Below are 7,022 nucleotides of genomic sequence, written 5' to 3'. Positions count from 1 at the left end.
CCGGCTTCAGCCCCCACCCAGAAACCTGTGAAATGATGTACATCATCTTGGCACCCTTGATGGAAACTTTTCCCCACTGGCAAGCACTGAATCCAGGGAGAGAACTTTATTTGCGGTGGGCAGACAGGAGGAAGAGAACAGACTGGATTTAGTAAAATCATCAATCAATAAATTAAGAAGTTCTATGGTGTGAGATTCCCCCTGGGTATTTTAAGAGCCGCCCCAACCTCGGTCCTCCTCTAGCCAGTGTAAGATGCTGACGAGTTCTGGCCAATTCCCTCTTCCCCAGCTGCCCCCTCACCATTAGTCATCCTGGGTTGGAGAAGTCCAAGGATTTTAGCTGGTCAGTGCTCCAGGGGCTACTCTACTACCTAACCCAGTCGCAGTGATTTCAGCTTTCCTTGCTGGGTTGGGAGGCCTGGACCAGTGTCCCTTGGGTTGGCTGCTGTTCTTGCTGTGGCTTCAGTCCAAGCTGCCTAGCTCTGCCTCCTTCTGTCCCCTCACAGTTGCCACCTTTCCTATCCATTGCCTGAGCCATCCACTGCCTCTGAGAAGCTGCCGGTGCAGCCTCTCTGTGCCACCCCTCACATTGGAGCTGCTGCCAATGCTGATCTCTCCCACCCATGGCCATCAACCTGCCCCAACAGCCACAGTACGGCGCTGTTCGACAGTCTCAGCTCAGCTCTTGGGAAGGGATCAGTGGTGCTTAGGGCTCTGGAGAAAGGCCTTACCACCTGAGAGGCACAAGCAGCACATTTTTCCCTCTTATTTTCCTTCTTCTAGTTCTATCCAGGTTCCTTTGTCTCACTGTGCCTGACAGACGTCGTTTGTCGTGGCAACTTCAAGCACATTCAATGTTAATGTCTTGTCCTTCTAGCTCCTAACAAGGTCAATTGCACTTTACCTCCCCCCCCATCCCAAAACTCAAAATTGAACTGCACTTTAAGCAAAATGCTCCACACTGTCATGTAACTGAAATGCAATGAGGCCAGGTCCATCCAGTTAATTCCCTTTGCTCTCCAATAGACAGTGGCAGGGAGCTCCCTCAGCAATGGAGTCCTTCCACATCCGCAGGGCCCCTCTTGCCCCATTTCATCCATAGGTGACAGTGCTGAGCTCCCTTCTTTCTACAGCTTAGATCACAGAGTTCACAGGTAGATCGATAGAGGAGAGAGAAAGGGAGACAGACAGACAGAGACTTTCCCTGTTGGATACTATGTACATTTTTTTAAAGAGATCTTTCTTCCAGGGGCTGCAACATCTTAAAAATCCAACTTCTCTCTGAAATTTCTTTTGCCCGCCATTATCACAATTATCACTAAAAATCCACTGTTAGTAAAAGAGCTTCGAGAGCAAACATTATTCAAGGTTCTCCAGTGAGATCACGACATGTTTTACACAGAAGTCACCTGTGTAAAGTCACTTGCTGTGTTTCCACCCTTAAATGGTCAGTTTTTCCTGTTGTTTGTGCTACTGGTTAACACCCAGCAGAGGAGACAAAGCATTTTAAAATAAATCATAAATCCCCAGTGGACGGCAGGGGATGTCACACCTGAATACACCAGCATATGCCACACCAGAATCTCTTTAAAATCTATCTATTGATTAGATTGCTGGTTAACAAAGTCCCTATTAAGGTCCTGATGCTACAGACAAACTTACTCCTGTGAATAACTTGAGTGAATAACACATCTCAGGGATGGTCTAAGCATACTTAATCCTGCTTCAGCACAGGGGGCTGCACTAGATAACCTCTCGAGGTCCCTTCCAGCTGTACATTTCTATGATTCTCTGGCAACACTCTGGTTGAAATCAATAGCCTGATTCCTAACAATAAATATCTTCATTGTCTTTTTTGTGTTTCCAGGAGCAGACTCCAATTTTAAAAATTATTTATTTATTGCAAGAGCAAGTTTTTTTTGTGATGTGGAATGGAAGAACTAGTTGATTGCCAAAAACTTAGCAATTTTGGACCCAGTTCTCTAAGCACTTCCCTTGTGGCACAGTGCTCACTATGGTGAAGTTCTTCCATTGACTACAGTGCTATTCGTGGTGATAGGTAAATGAAGAAATGGACAAAAAGTCTTTTTAGTGCTACGCTAAAAAAAATATAATTCATATCTTGTACTAAGAAGGAAATTTGTGGGAGTGTTCACCTAAACTCAATTACACTTGAGAGCAGACAGACAGATTAAGAAAGAATAACCAGGAAACCAATAAGGCAATAAAGCTTTAAATACCTTTTACCATTGTTTGGAATCCAGGTAAAATCATCAGAATATCAAGTGTCTGGGGGAACTGATGCCTGTTTTATCAGGGCATTATGACAAATCTCAACTGCTGTGTTTGAAGAGATAACACTGGACATTCGGCAGAGAACAGTTTGTTCTATTGTAGACTTCATCTATCTCAAACATAAACTCAATATCTTTGCTAAACTAAGCAGCAGTACAAAGTAAAGTATGCACTGTATCCTCGAACGGAAACAGCCCTGCTTCTAGTCGTTCCACCAGGATTTCAGAGGCCAGGCCAAAGTAATAAAAGAGTTAAAGAGATGCCCAGAGAGCTGATGTGAGACAAGTCAAGCCTTGAAATGAAGCATGGTTAATGTGTTTGAACTCTGTTAATATTTCCCCAGAGGAGGCACAAGAAACTTGTACTTATGATCAGACTAGTGGGAATAAAAGAAATCCAAGTGATTAAGACATAGAAAGAGTGTGCTTAACCAGAGAAAATAATATCTATCTCTCTATCTACATCCTCATGTTAAAGAATTTCAAGGTCATTACTCTGAATTTACCATGGACTTATTTCCATTCTGAATTAATCTTACATCTTCTTCTGGCCACTGGATCCATGTTATATCTTTCTCTGCTATGCTGAAAAGACCATTTAAAAATATTTGTTCCCCATGCAGAAACTCACAGTGATCCTTAACCTTCTCTTTGTTAAGCTAAATGGATTGAGCTCCTTGAGTCTATCACTATAAGGTATGTTTTCTAATCCTTTGGTATCCTCAAGGCTCTTAGAATCATAGAAGATTAGGGTTGGAAGAGACCTCAGGAGGTCGTTTAGTCGAACCCCCCTTCTCAAAGCAGGACCAACCCCAACTAAATCATCCCAACCAGGGCTTTGTCAAGCCAGGCCTTAAATCCCTAAGGATGGAGATTCCACCACCTCCCTAGGTAACCCATTCCAGTGCTTCACCACCCTCCTAGTGAAACAGTGTGTCCTAACATCCAACCTAGACCTCCCCCACTTTAACTTGAGACCATTGCTCCTTGTTCTGTCATCTGCCACCACTGAGAACAGCTGAGCCCCATCCTCTTTGGAATCCCCCTTCAGGTAGTTGAAGACTGCTATCAAATCCCCCCCTCACTCTTCTTTTCTGCATACTAAATAAGGGTTCTTGTCTGAACCCTTTCCAATGTATCAATCTGGGGAATTTCGGACACCAGAACTGGACATAGTATTCCAGCAGCTAATGGAACACTACCAAACAAAGCATTAAAATAACCTCTCTACTCCGACTCGAGATTTCCTTGTTTATGTATCCAAGGACTACATTACGCAGTGTTGCACCAGGAATTCATATTCAGCTGGTTTTCCACCAGGCCACCCAAATCATTTTCTTTGCTTTCTCATTCTCTAACTATGGCCTACATTTCCCCTAGATGTATATACTTACAGTTAGCCATATTAAAACTCACATTGTTTGCTTACACTCAGTTTACCAAGCAATCCAGATTGAGCTGTACCAGTGACCTGTGTTCTTCATTATTGCCCACTACCAGATACTGGTTTCACATTGCTCACCATTTTCCAGCAGTTGACTACACTCATAGACTCATAGACTCATAGACTTTAAGGTCAGAAGGGACCAGTATGATCATCTAGTCTGAACTCCCGCATGATGCAGGCCACAAAAGCTGATCCACCCCCTTTCCCTTGACTCAGCTGTTGAAGTCCCCAAATCCTGTGATTTAAGAACTTCAAGTCGCAGAGAATCCTCCAGCTAGCGACCCCCGCCCCATGCTGCGGAGGAAGGCGAAAAACCTCCAGGGCCTCTGCCAATCTACCCTGGAGGAAAATTCCTTCCCGACCCCAAATATGGCGATCAGTAGAACCCCGAGCATGCAGGCAAGATTCTCCAGCCAGACCCTCATTGACCATTGATACTATTTACCAGCGATGGCACGCTGTTGATTAATTGACTAAAATCACGTTATCCCATCAAACCATTCCCTCCATAAACTTATCAAGCTTAATCTTAAAGCCAGAGAGGTCTTTCGCCCCCACTGTTTCCCTCGGAAGGCTGTTTCAAAATTTCACCCCTCTGACGGTTAGAAACCTTCGTCTAATTTCAAGCCTAAACTTCCCCATGGCCAGTTTATATCCATTTGTTCTCGTGTCCACATTAGTACTGAGCTGAAATAATTCCTCTCCCTCACTGGTATTTATCCCTCTGATATATTTAAAGAGAGCAATCATATCACCCCTCAGCCTTCTTTTGGTTAGGGTAAACAAACCAAGCTCTTCGAGTCTCCTTTCATACGACAGGTTTTCCATTCCTCTGATCATCCTAGTGGCCCTTCTCTTTACCCGTTCCAGTTTGAGTTCATCCCTTTTAAACATGGGAGACCAGAACTGCACACAGTACTCCAAATGAGGTCTCACCAGTGCCTTGTATAACGAAAGCAGCACCTCCTTATCCCTACTAGATATACCTCGCCTAATGCATGCCAGGACCGCATTGGCTTTTTTCACGGCCATATCACATTGCCGACTAATAGTCATCCTGCAGTCAACCAGGACTCCGAGGTCTTTCTCCTCCTCTGTTACCTCCAACAGATGCGTCCCCAGCTTATAATTAAAATTCTTGTTAGTCATCCCTAAATGCATCACCTTACACTTTTCACTATTAAATTTCATCCTATTTCTATTACTCCAATTTACAAGGTCATCCAAGTCTCCCTACAGAATATCCCAATCCTTCTCCGAATTGGCAATACCTCCCAACTTTGTGTCATCCGCAAACTTTATCAGCCCACTCCTACATTTGGTTCTGAGGTCAGTAATAAATAGATTAAATAAAATGGGACCCAAAACCGAACCTTGAGGAGCTCCACTGGTGACCTCCCTCCATCCTGACAGTTCACCTTTCAGTACAACCCGCTGCAGTCTCCCCTTTAACCAGTTCCTTAACCACCTCTGGATTTTCATATCGATCCCCATCTTTTCCAATTTAACCAATAATTCCTTGTGCGGTACCGTATCAAACGCTTTACTGAAATTGAGGTATATTAGGTCCACCACATTTCCCTTATCTAATAAGTCTGTTATTTTCTCAAAGAAGGAGATCAGGTTGGTTTGGCACAATCTGCCTTTCGTAAAACCATGTTGTAATTTGTCGCAATTGCCATTGACCTCAAGGTCCTTAACTACTTTCTCCTTCATAATTTATTCCAGGACCTTGCATACTACAGATGTTAAACTAACAGGCCTGTAGTTACCCGGGTCACTTTTTTTCCCTTTCTTGAAAACAGGAACCACATTAGCTATTCTCCAGTCCAACGGTACCACCCCCGAGTTTATAGATTCATTAAAAATTATCGCTAACGGGCTTGCAATTTCTCGCGCCAGTTCCTTCAATATTCTCGGATGAAGATCATCCGGTCCGCCCGATTTAGTCCCATTAAGGTGTTCAAGTTTGGCTTCTACCTCGGATACGGTAATGTCAATCCCCCCTCCTTTATTCCCCTCTGTCATGCTGCCACTATTCCTAAGCCGTTCATTAGCCTCATTAAAGACCGATGCAAAATATTCATTTAGATATTTTGCCATCCCTAGATTATCCTTTATCTCCACTCCATCTACAGTCTTCAGCGGTCCCACTTCTTCTTTCTTTGTTTTCTTCCTATTTATATGGCTATAAAACCTCTTACTATTGGTTTTAATTCCCCTTGCAAGATCCAACTCTACATGGCTTTTAGCCTTTCTCACTCCATCTCTACATGCTCTGACCTCAATAAGGTAGGTTTCCTTAGTGATCCCTCCCCTCTTCCACTCTTTGTACACTTTCTGTTTTTTCTTAATCACCCCTTTGAGAGGCTCGCTCATCCAGCTTGGTCTAAATCTCTTTCCTACTAACCGTTTTCCCTTTCTCGGGATACAGGCCTCTGACAGCTCCTGCAACTTCAACTTAAAATAATCCCAGGTGCCATCCACCTTTAGATCCATAAATATGTTAGCCCAATCCACTTCCCTTACCAGTCCCCTTAATTTATTAAAATTAGCCTTTTTGAAATTGTAAACCCTAGTCTCTGATTAATTCTGTTAATCTTTCCATTTAGTTTAAATCGAATCAGCTCATGATCACTCGAGCCAAGGTTGTCCCCTACAACCATTTCCTCAACGAGGTCCTCACTACTCACTAAAACCAAATCTAAAATGGCATCCCCCCTCATTGGTTCAGCTACTACTTGATGAAGGAATTCATCAGCTAGCATGTCTAGAAACATCTGAGCCCTATTATTGTTACTAGCATTTGTTCCCCAATCTATATCCGGGAAGTTAAAGTCTCCCATGATTACACAGTTCCTATTAGTATTTACTTCCCTAAAAACATTCAATAGTTCTCTGTCCATATCCAGGGTAGATCCCAGCAGTCTATAGCACACCCCAAGCACTATCCCAGGGGAGGCTCTAGTAGTTCTTTTGCCCAGTGTGAGTGTTGCCCAGACAGACTCCGTCTTATCCATTCCATCAGTTATTATTTCTTTACAGTTTACCTCATTATTGACATACAATGCTACCCCCCACCTTTACCTTTGTTCCTATCATTCCTAAACAGCACATACCATTCCATACCTGTACTCCAGTCCTGACTACCGTTCCACCAGGTTTCGGTTATTCCGATGATATCCGGTTTCATTTCTCGGACCAGGAGCTCCAATTCCTCCATTTTGTTACCTAGGCTTCTCTCATTGGTGTATAAACATCTTAATGTATGCCATTTAGCC

Source organism: Chrysemys picta, chromosome 13 (assembly GCF_011386835.1).
Source record: "Chrysemys picta bellii isolate R12L10 chromosome 13, ASM1138683v2, whole genome shotgun sequence".
Taxonomy (NCBI): Eukaryota; Metazoa; Chordata; order Testudines; family Emydidae; genus Chrysemys; species Chrysemys picta.
This window is presented reverse-complemented; position numbering follows the sequence as displayed.